General features: G+C 41.7%; 1 pseudogene; it reads right to left on the reverse strand.

The window, feature by feature from the left end:
* Nucleotides 1-817: 817 nt before the first annotated feature.
* Nucleotides 818-11,924, reverse strand: LOC123071774 (uncharacterized; annotated as a pseudogene).
* Nucleotides 11,925-12,697: the final 773 nt, after the last annotated feature.

The raw sequence follows: 12,697 nt of genomic DNA on the forward strand, positions 1-12,697 counted from the left end.
TACTAATAATAATGAATAGATCTAGTTTGAACTTTCAAAACTATATATCCCTAATAACACTATCTAATTAAAATAGAAGGGACATAAATATAGATCATCTCATTATTTTGGCAGGAGATAAAATAAATGGCATTGTTCAGACAATGGGATTCAGATAATACGTTAGCATGATAGAGTAAAAGGAGATAAATGTACACTCAGACTGGAAGTCACCATATGCAACACCTCCCTATCACTATGTTGCAGATGTAATCATAAAGGTCTCCAGGTCACAATGCACATGACAAAGCAAAATACCAAGAAAAGGAAATATCATCAGAGGTAAAGATTATGGAGAGAATCAACCTTCAAAATCTGAGAGAGAAAACATGTGTAAATGCTAGTTCCAAGTGCCATCCTATTCTTTAGGCCACTTCCAATCCAGAAAATAATAGGGGGTCAAGAGAGAGGGAGGGGGAGATAACCCTGTAACACGGTCGGGTTGAGTCGAAGAAGTTCCACGACAAAGGAAGATAGCACATCCAGCGCCACCAGTCGCTAGTCAGAAGCAACTATTATTTGGAAAGAAGATGTGCATCAAAATTACTCATTTTGGTACAAATAAATTAGATAAACACCAGATGACAAACCAAATCAATTAGATAGTTATAGTCTAGCTTGTGCACACAATATTGTGTTCTTTGTGGTGACTGTTGTGCATTACTTCTTTCCAAGAAGTAGAACTATACAACAAAAATAGGTAGTAAAACTTGCAAAATTTTAGATAATTTTGTTTTGCGATTGATGGCATTTAATACTTGCAAGTTTGTCAATTTTAGTATCATCTTCACTAAGGATTCACTTGCCAAACTTAATGATATTTTTTTATCAAGGGTGTTCTATGGCAAGTTAACCTGCAAATGTATGAAAACTGAATCTTTCCGCATGATAGCTTGATAAGCCCATATACATGATATTGTCCAGACTTGTTACTATGCTAGCTATTTACTCTCTTTAATTTTCTTTGGATGTCATTTTAGGATGTGTACAATCAACTTCAAAATTTGAGTACTGACACAAAGATAAACAATCTTTTATCAACCCCTAAATTTGAGTACATAACTTGTACGCACCACATGTGTCCGTGTGTGCCCATAAAATATATGCAGAGTATGTTGCAATGCAAAAGAAGAACACTTAGGAAAGACAATATGTGCACGAAATACTTATACATAAAGATCAATACTACCTTGTCCAATGTCAAAATGGAGAAGGGTATGCCATTGTCGTTGAGCTTCTCTGGATCAACGCCATGACCATGACTACATACATCTGGTGTTAAACAAATTATTTCTTTCTTTGAGCATAAAATATGCAATGAGAACCTTTATCTAATCAAATAACCTTGAACTACAAGTTAAAATACCCTGCTATTCCAGTAAAATTCATTCAGACTTTCAGGGAACAAAATCTTGGTCGGGTCCTAAGGCCAAGAACAAAAGGAAAAATAATAATACCTAAATGGTTAGCCCAAGATCGATGACACCATGTTTCAGCCGCTCTCGGAAGGTCTCAAGGCCCTTTCGCGATATGTAGCTGAACTGGTGCACGTCAATGTCGATCTCGAAGTAGTTCGATCCCTACGTCGCAATGAACAAATAGATGAAGATGTTTCAGTCAGGACTGGAGGTGCATCAAGAATTTCTAATTTGAGCACATGTGGGTTGATGGAGATGTGAGGAAGCATGTATAACTGGTTACTACCTTGTAGAATTTGTACCGGGGTCTTGTCAGCACTGGCTTCTAGGTGTGTTTGGTTTCAGTCACGAAGCGGAACGGCACGGGTCGGTTCCATTCCAGAGCCCGTTCTCGTGTTTAGATCGCCGAAGGAACCGGAACCCACCCATTCCAGGGAACGGCATATTCCCTGATTATGCTCAACCTGGGCGTTCCTCCAAATCGGCCGGACCACGCGGAACGCCTCACTCGTGACTCTCTTCCCTTCCTCCACGACTCACCCACCCCGCGCCCCAGCCACCCACGACCTCTCCTCTCCTCTCTCCCTCGATGGCCATACCGGCGGCCGGCGGCCGTAGCACCTTCCCCTCCTGCGGGGCACCATCTTCTGCCCCTGGTCAGAACTGCAGCCTCGCCGGCGTCCCCTGCCCCTTGTCTCTCCTCCTCGAACCCCAAAGATCTGGTGGAAGGAGGCATGTGGCCTGGTGCGACAGGAAGGCTGGCCGAGCTTTCTACCATGGCTACCGAGCTCAAGTGGCTGGACGGCCTCGGTGCCGAAAAGTAACTGAAGGAGCAAGTGCACTTCACCCATAGACCACCGTCAACTGAAAAAGAACAGGAGGAGCATGGCCGAATTTGGGTGGCTGCTGCTGTTGATCCAGATTTTGGTATCTGGGTAGCTGCTCTTGATATTTTGGTATTTGTAGTAGCTCTACCGGATTTTGTATTTGGGTAGCTGCTGTTGACCGAATTTGGGTGGCTGCTGTTGATTCAGATTCAGACTTTGGTATTTGGGTGGCTGCTGTTGATCTTGTGTTTTAGTCCAATTCTTTTCTTTCTGTTTCTCTATGATTTGTTTTTGACAGTGTGCTCAAGCCTTCGATTCAACAACAATATTTATATGCCTTTGTTTGACTGAAATTCAATCCAGTTCATGGTGACATAATAAATCCATTCCATTCCATATGTCTCAAACTGAACACTAGAATGTAACCATTCCGTTCCTTCAAATTGCCACTACCAAACACAAGGACGGAACCAACCCATTCTAGTGGAACGGAACCATGACATTCCATTACACTTCGTTCCCGAACCAAACACACCTTGTAGTACAAGCCTTCTCTCGGTTGCACTGATTTGCGGGTCTTCAGGGTTTACAATGCCAGTCAGGATTTTCAGCCTCTCTGTGTAGGGCACGTTACTGTCCACCGGGAACCCCTTGACCTTCTCCATTTCCTCGTTCATAACACTCTGCATGACCATGAACTCATCAGAAATTTGTTCATGGGTACTCAAAATGGGTTACATTATGATGCCATGCAAATGCAATCAATTCAACTTACCTTGATGATGTCCTTGAGCTGCGGAGAAATTTACTTGTCAAAGTTGTCGAATATCTTGAAATAGAGGACCAGGCTTACACCATCGCCCTCATTCTCACAGAACATGGTAGTGGGATAGGTAGGCACCTGTACAGATATTGATTAACCTATTAAGCTCAGACTAAGCAATAATTTTCTCAAAAAAATGCACTAAGCAATCAACACTACTTGGTTAGGTAGGTGAAGAAATACGAGTGAATTACCCGAATGTTCACAATGAGAAGTGAAGGGAAGGAGCCGTGGGGCTTCAGCGATGGGAGCGCGGTGTGGTGCACTTTCCTTGCGCAAGCAAACATGTCTGCTCCGATCGGGGTGTAGGGGGAGCAGTTTGGGGATGGGGATTTCCTCTTGTATCTGCGGTCAATTTCAAAAGGTTCAGTCAGGCATACTGACAGAAGAAATACACAGTGGATCAATGCATATCAGGAGTTTCAGTAACATTGCTTCTTACTTGAAGAAGCCTTCCCCCCTCTGACTCTGAACACCGACGGCTGGAGGATCGACCAGCAGCCAGCCAATGGTTTCTCGTTGACTGAATACGGCAACGTCATGCCTGCTCTTGGTCGATACAGATACTTCACGGAGCCAGCTAAATTGATCGTCAGTTTTGTCAGCAAAGCATAAACGAAATGCTAACAAACAATTTGAATGATACTGCTGGATCAGTAGGTGAAAGTGCTGGTGTTGACTCACTCATTTTGGTCATTACATTGCCCTTGTATGATCTCCACCCGAAGGAGAGCCTAACGATGGCCGCTTTCTTCCTCTTGTGGTGCAGGCTGAACCCAACGACCGGCATCGGCTGGACCTTGTAGCTCGGGATCGAGCCTAGGAAAGGCCGAGGCGAGCATGATGCCATGCTCTACCATTCTTTTCACCTTGGCACGCCTCCATCCGCGATGCTCTGGGGGCGTTGCACGGTGTCCACCAAGCACACTGCGTCCTTGCACGGTGCCGCGTTCGTGCCGCCGGTGACGTCTTCTAGGAGAGGACCTGGATTTGCAAGGAGGGGGAGCATCTGATGCTGAGTACACTAGGAGTTGATACGTCTCCAACGTATCTATAATTTTTGATTGTTCCATGCTATTATATTATCTGTTTTGGATGTTTAATGGGCTTTAATATGATCTTTTATATTATTTTTGTGACTAACCTATTAACCAAGGGCCCAGTGCCAGTTTCTGTTTTTTTGACTATTTTAGAGTTTTGCAGAAAAGGAATACTAAACGGAGTCCAAACGGAATGAAACCTTCGCGATGATCTTTCTTGGACCGAAAGCAAATGAGAAGACTTGGAGTTGAACTCAGAAATGCCACGAGGCATCCACGAGGTAGGAGGGCGCGCCCAGTGGGGTAGGTGCCCCCACCCTCATGGGCTCCTCGTAGCTCCACCGACGTACGTCGTTCGCCTATATATACTCTTATACCCTAGAAACATCAGGGGGAGCCATGAAACCACTTTTCCACCGCCGCAACCTTCTGTACCCATGAGATCCATCTTGGGGCCTTTTTCGGTGATCTGCCGGAGGGGGATTCGATCATGGAGGGCCTCTACATCAACACCATTGCCTCTCCGATGAAGCATGAGTAGTTTACCACGGACCTTCGGGTCCATAGTTATTAGCTAGATGGCTTCTTCTTTCTCTTTGATTCTCAATACAAAGTTCTCCTCGATGTTCTTGGAGATCTATTCGATGTAATATTCTTTTGCGGTGTGTTTGCCGAGATCCGATGAATTGTGGATTTATGAACAAGATTATCTATGAATATTATTTGGTTCTTCTCTGAATTCTTATATGCATGATTTGATATCTTTGCAAGTCTCTTCGAATTATCGGTTTAGTTTGGCCTACTAGATTGATCTTTCTTGCAATGGGAGAAGTGCTTAGCTTTGGGTTCAACCTTGCGGTGTCCTTTCCTAGTGACAGTAGGGGCATCAAGGCACGTATTGTATTGTTGCCATCGAGGATAAAAAGATGGGGTTTATATCATATTGCTTGAGTTTATCCCTCTACGTCATGTCATCTTGCTTAATGCGTTACTCCGTTCTTATGAACTTAATACTCTAGATGCATGCTGGATAGTAGATGCAGAATCGTTTTGGTCTACTTGACATGGACGTGATGCCTATGTTCATGATCATTGACTTAGATGTCTTCATAATTATGCACTTTTCTATCAATTGCTCGGCAGTAATTTGTTCACCCGCCATAATACATGCTATCTCGAGAGAAGCCACTAGTGAAATGTATGGCCCCCGAGTCTCTTTTCCATTATATTGCATCTCTTTTCCATATTATCGAATCTAGTTTACTATTTTGCAATCTTTACTTTCCAATCTATACAACAAAATACCAAAAATATTTACTATCTCTATTAGATCTCACTTTTGTGAGTGACCGTGAAGGGATTGACAACCCCTTTATCGCGTTGGTTGCAAGTTTCTTGATTGTTTGTGCAGGTACTAGGTGACTTGTACGTTGTCTCCTACTGGATTGATACCTTGGTTCTCAAAACTGAGGGAAATACTTACGCTACTTTGCTGCATCACCCTTTCCTCTTCAAGGGAAAACCAACGCAAGCTCAACAGGTAGGAAGAAGGATTTCTGGTGCCGTTGTCAGGGAGATGTACGTCAAGTCAAGCCATACCAAGTACCCATCATAAACTCTTCTCCCTCGCATTACATTATTTGCCATTCGCCTCTCTTTTCCTCTCCCCCACTTCTAAAACTATTTTCGAAAACCTTTGCCTTTTCTTCGCCCCTCTTAATTTCGTCTCTTCTCGCTTGCTTCTTGTATGCTTGCGTGTTGGATTGATTGCTTGTCACGATGGCTCAAGACAATACTAAATTGTGTGATTTTTCCAATACCAACAACAATGATTTTATTAGCACTCCGATTGCTCCTACTACCGATGTTGAATCTTGTGAAATTAATACCGCTTTGTTGAATCTTGTTTTGAAAGATCAATTTTTTGGCCTTCCTAGTGAAGATGCCACAACCCATCTAAACAACTTTATTGATTTGTGTGATATGCAAAAGAAGAAATATATGGATAATGATATTGTTAAATTGAAGCTATTTCCGTTTTCGCTTAGATATCGTGCTAAAACTTGGTTCTCTTCTTTTCCTTTTATCTTGAAGTATTTTCCTCCCGCTAAGATCATCTCCCTTAGGAACGATATTATGAATTTTAAGTAACTTGATCATGAGCATGTTGCACAAGCTTGGAAGAAGATGAAATTAACGATACGTAATTGCCCTACACATGGTTTGAATTTGTGGATGATTATACAAAAAAATTATGCCGGATTGAATTTTGCTTCTAGAAATCTTTTAGATTCGGCTACGGGAGGCACTTTTATGGAAATCACTTTAGGAGAAGCTAATAAACTCCTACATAATATTATGGTAAATTATTCTCAATGGCACACCGAAAGATCTGCTAGTAAAGAAAAGCATGCAATTGAAGAAATTAATGTTTTGAGTGGAAAGATGGATGAACTTATGAAATTGTTTGCTAATAAAAGTGTTTCTTCTGATCCTAATGATATGCCTTTGTCCACTTTGATTGAGAATAATAATGAATCTATGGATGTAAATTTTGTTGGTAGGAACAATTTTGGTAACAACGCGTATAGAGGCAATTTTAATTCTTGGTCGTTTCCTAGTAATTCCTCTAATAATTATGGTAATTCCTACAACAACTCTTATGGAAATTTTAATGAGATGCCCTATGATTTTGAGAATAGTGTTAAAGAATTTATTAGTGCGCAAAAGAATTTCAATGCTTTGATTGAAGAGAAATTGCTCAAGATTGATGAGTTGGCTAGGAACGTGGATATAATTTCTCTTGATGTTGATTCTTTGAAACTTAGATCTATTCCATCTAAGCATGATATTAATGAGTCTCTCAAAGCCATGAGAATTTGCATTGATGAGTGCAAAGAAAGAACCGCTAGGATGCGTGCTAAAAAAGATTGGTTTGTAAAAGCGTGTTCTTCTAGTTTTCATGATAATAATGATGAAGATCTAAAAGTGATTGATGTGACTCCTATTAAATCTTTGTTTTCCAATATGAATCTTGATAAATATGGGACTGGAGATGAGTCAACTTTAGTTAAAAGGCGTCCCAATGATTCAAAATTTTTAGATCTAGATGCAAAAAGTGATAAAAGTGGGATTGAAGAGGTCAAAACTTTACATAGCAATGAACCCACTATTTTGGATTCCAAGAGATTTAATTATGATAATTGTTCTTTAATAGATTGTATTTCCTTGTTGCAATCCGTGCTAAATTCTCCTCATGCTTATAATCAAAATAAAGCTTTTACTAGACATATTGTTGATGCTTTGATTCAATCTTATGATGAAAAGCTTGAACTAGAAGTTTCTACCCCTAGAAAACTTTATGATGAGTGGGAACCTACTATTAAGATTAAGATTAAAGATTATGAATGCTATGCTTTGTGTGATTTGGGTGCTAGGTTTCCGCGAATTTGATGATTGTTCTTTAAATTTGCATCTTGCGGGTTCCGCCATTAAGAAACCTATGGGAAGGATTAATGATGTTCTTATTGTTTCAAATAGGAATTATGTGCTCGTAGATTTCATTTTCTTGAGATAGATTGCAATCCTACATGTCCTATTATTCTTGGTAGACCTTTCCTTAGAACGATTGGTGCAATTATTGATATGAAAGAAGGAAATATTAGATTCCAATTTCTATTGAGGAGGGGCATGGAACACTTTCCTAGGAAGAAAATTAAATTGCCTTATGAATATATTATGAGAGCCACTTATGGATTGCATACCAAAGATGACAATACCTAGATCTATTCGTGTTTTTATGTCTAGCTAGGGGCGGTAAACGATAGCGCTTGTTGGGAGGCAACCCAATTTTATTTTTGTTCTTTGCTTTTTTCTCCTATTTAGTAATAAATAATTTATCTAGCTTCTGTTTAGATGTGGTTTTATGTTTTATTTAGTGTTTGTGCCAAGTAGAACCTTTGGGAAGACTTGGGTGAAGTCTTTGCGATCCTGCTGTAAAAAACAGAAAGTTTTGCACTCACGAGAATAACTGTTATTTTTTTTACATAAGATTGATTTTAGGTTTATTATTTTTGCAGATGATTAATAGACAAATTCCTCACGTCCACCAATTTTAGAGTTACAGAATTATTAGAAAGTTACAGATTGCTATAGACTGTTCTGTTTTTGATAGATTCTGTTTTTTCGTGTGTTGTTTGCTTATTTTGATGAATCTATGAGTAGTATCGGGGGGTATGAACCATAGAGAAGTTGGAATACAGTAGGGTTAACACCAAAATAAATAAATAACGAGTTCATTACAGTACCTTAAAGTGGTGGTTTATTTTCTTATACTAACGGAGCTCATGAGATTTTCTGTTGAAGTTTTGTGTTGTGAAGTTTTCATGTTTTTGGGTAAGTATTTGATGGATTTTGGAATAAGGAGTGGCAAGAGCCTAAGCTTGGGGATGCCCAAGGCACCCAAGGTAAAATTCAAGGACAACCAAAAGCCTAAGCTTGGGGATGCCCCGGAAGGCATCCCCTCTTTCATCTTCGTCTATCGGTAACTTTTACTTGAGGCTATATTTTTATTCACCACATGATATGTGTTTTGCTTGGAGCGTCTTGTATAATTTCAGTCTTTGCTTTTTAGTTTACCACAATCATCATTTCTATACACACCTTTTGGGAGAGACACGCATGAATCGGAATTTATTAGAATACTCTATGTGCTTCACTAATATCTTTTCAGCTAGATAATATTGCTCTAGTGCTTCGCTTATATCTTTTTAGAGCACGGCGGTGGTTTTATTTTATAGAAATTGTTGATCTCTCATGCTTCATTTATATTATTTTAAGAGTCTTTTAGAACAGCATGGTAATTTGCTTTGGTTATAAAATTAGTCCTAATATGATGGGCATCCAAGATAGGTATAATAAAAACTTTCATATAAAGTGCATTGAATACTATGAGAAGTTTGATTCTTTATGATTATTCTGAGATACGAAGATGGTGATATTAGAGTCATGCTAGTTGAGTAGTTGTAAATTTGAGAGATACTTGTGTTAAAGTTTGTGATTCCCGAAGCATGCACGTATGGTGAACCATTATGTGATGAAGTTGGAGCATGATTTATTTATTGATTGTCTTCATTATGAGTGGCGGTCGGGGACGAGCGATGGTCTTTTCCTACCAATCTATCCCCCTAGGAGCATGCACGTAGTACTTTGTTTTGATAAATAATAGATTTTTGCAATAAGTATGTGAGTTCTTTATGACTAATGTTGAGTCCATGGATTATACGCACTCTCACCCTTCCACCATTGCTAGCCTCTCTTGTGTCAGGCAACTTTCGCCGATACCATACACCCACCATATACCTTCCTCAAAATAGACACCATACCTACCTATTATGGCATTTCCATAGCCATTCCGAGATATATTGCCATGCAACTTTCCACCGTTCCGTTTATTATGACATGCTCCATCATTATTGCCTTGCATGATCATGTAGCTGACATCGTATTTGTGGCAAAGCCACCTTTATAATTCTTTCATACATGTCACTCTTGATTCATTGCATATCCCGGTACACTGCTGGAGGCATCCACACAGAGTCATATTTTGTTCTAAGTATCGAGTTGTAATTCTTAAGTTGTAAGTAAATAAAAAGTGTGATGATCTTCATCATTAGAGCATTGTCCCAAGGAGGGGGAGCATCTGATGCTGAGTACACTACGAGTCGATATGTCTCCAACTTATCTATAATTTTTGATTGTTCCATGCTATTATATTATCTATTTTGGATGTTTAATGGGCTTTAATATGCTCTTTTATATTATTTTTGGGACTAACCTATTAACCGAGGGGTCAGTGCCAGTTTCTGTTTTTTTGCCTTTTTTAGAATTTTGCAGAAAAGGAATACCAAACGGAGTCCAAACGGAATGAAACCTCCGCGATGATCTTTCTTGGACCGAAAGCAAACCAGAAGACTTGGAGTTGAAGTCAGAAATGCCACGAGGCGTCCACGAGGTAGGAGGGCGCGCCCAGGGGGTTAGGCGCACCCCCACCCTCGTGGGCCCCTCGTAGCTCCACCAACGTACTTCTTTTGCATATATATACTCTTATACCCTAGAAACATCAGGGGGAGCCACAAAACCACTTTTCCACTGCCGCAACCTTCTATACCCATGAGATCCCATCTTGGGGCCTTTTCTGGCGATCTGCCGGAGGGGGATTCGATCACGGAGGGCTTCTACATCAACACCATTGCCTCTTCAATGAAGCGTGAGTAGTTTACCATAGACCTTCGGGTCCATAGTTATTCGCTAGATGGCTTCTTCTTTCTCTTTGATTCTCAATACAAAGTTCTCCTCGATGTTCTTAGAGATCCATTCGATGTAATATTCTTTTGCGGTGTGTTTGCCGAGATCTGATGAATTGAGGATTTATGAACAAGATTATCTATGAATATTATTTGGTTCTTCTCTGAATTCTTATATGCATGATTTGATATCTTTGCAAGTCTCTTCGAATTATCGGTTTAGTTTGGCCTACTAGATTGATCTTTCTTGCAATGGAAGAAGTGCTTAGCTTTGGGTTCAATCTTGCGGTGTCCTTTCCTAGTGATAGTAGGGGCAGCAAGGCACGTATTGTATTGTTGCCATCGAGGATAAAAAGACGGGGTTTATATCATATTGCTTGAGTTTATCCCTCTATATCATGTCATCTTGCTTAATGCGTTACTCCGTTCTTATGAACTTAATACTCTAGATGCATGCTGGATAGCGGTCGATGTGTGGACTAATAGTAGTAGATGCAGAATTTTTTCGGTCTACTTGACACGGACGTGATGCCTATGTTCATGATCATTGCCTTAGATGTCTTCATAATTATGCGCTTTTCTATCAATTGCTCGGCAGTAATTTGTTCACCCACCGTAATACATGCTATCTCGAGAGAAACCACTAGTGAAACCTATGGCCCCCGGGTCTCTTTTCCATTATATTGCATCTTTTTTCCATAGTATGGAATCTAGTTTACTATTTTGCAATCTTTACTTTCCAATCTATACAACAAAAATACCAAAAATATTTACTTTACTATCTCTATTAGATCTCACTTTTGCGAGTGACCGTGAAGGGATTGACAATCCCTTTATCGCGTTGGTTGCAAGGTTCTTGATTGTTTGTGCAGGTACTAGGTGACTTGTACGTTGTCTCCTACTAGATTGATACCTTGGTTCTCAAAACTGAGGGAAATACTTATGCTACTTTGCTGCATCACCCTTTCCTCCTCAAGGGAAAACCAACGCAAGCTGAAGAGGTAGCACGAGTCTGAAACTGCACTACAGGGCATGAGAAACCAGGCGAGCACAATACCATGGCTGACGTTGGAGTACTCATTGTCATTGTCGTCGGAGCCGGCCGAGTCTCCCAGCATGCTGATGGAGTTGTACCATGCCTCGTCGCAAATCACTGCAAAAACAAAACAAAAATTAGGGGTCTGGTCGAGCAGGTCGGCGCCGGCCGGAGAAAACAAGGCATTGGTTGGTTTCGTTCATGTCTCACCATTTACTGCGTCCATCTGGATGTTCTATCACTGCAGCTGCGTGAGGTGGAGCGTGACGACTGAGGCCATCGCGTTGTCGACATGGACGACACCGTGGCACCCAGCGATGCGGCCGACCATGTCGCCGTCTATCGCCGTGGACACCTTCCAACGGAATTTGGTCGCTGTGGCCGAGAGGTCCTTGGGCCTCCTCCGCCGCCTCGTCGTCGAGACGCAAGAACTCATGGCGAACACACACACCTGATGGACCAAACCAAGAAGCACACACTTGGCAGAGTTAGCAGGACAAGGCCGATGTTTTTCAGGAGACGACCCTTTGGTGGTAAAGCTGAGGGAGGCACGGCTAACATGCTGGAGACGTCCACCTCCTTCACCCACCATCATGCGGGAAGAGATGACCGTGGAAATCCTTTGTTGTGGGGCTCAGGCAAGGTAGAGGAGCTCATCAGCGAGCTGGATCTCAGCCGCCATGGCTGGATCTGGCTGGCTCGAATCACACGTGACGCTTTAGGGAGGAGAACAATGGCAACGAGGCAAGATCGTGACGGACGGTGATGGCGTGGGAGGCGGCCGGATTTGACCGAGAAACAGTAGCCTGTAGCCTCGCGTGTTGGGTGGGAGCTGTAGGGGAACGTAGCAGAAATTCAAAATTTTCCTACGGGTCACCAAGATCTATCTATGGAGAAACCAGCAACGAGGGGAAGGAGAGTGCATCTACATACCCTTGTAGATCGCTAAGCGGAAGCGTTCAAGAGAACGGGGTTGAAGGAGTCGTACTCGTCGTGATCCAAATCACCGGAGATCCTAGTGCCGAACGGACGGCACCTCCGCGTTCAACACACGTACAGCCCGGTGACGTCTCCCATGCCTTGATCCAGCAAGGAGAGAGTGAGAGGTTGGGGAAGACTCCATCCAGCAGCAGCACAACGGCATGGTGGTGGTGGAGGAGCATGGTGATCTAGCAGGGCTTCACCAAGCACCGCGAGATATGAGGAGAA

The sequence above is a fragment of the Triticum aestivum genome, chromosome 3B, assembly GCF_018294505.1.
Source record: "Triticum aestivum cultivar Chinese Spring chromosome 3B, IWGSC CS RefSeq v2.1, whole genome shotgun sequence".
Taxonomy (NCBI): Eukaryota; Viridiplantae; Streptophyta; class Magnoliopsida; order Poales; family Poaceae; genus Triticum; species Triticum aestivum.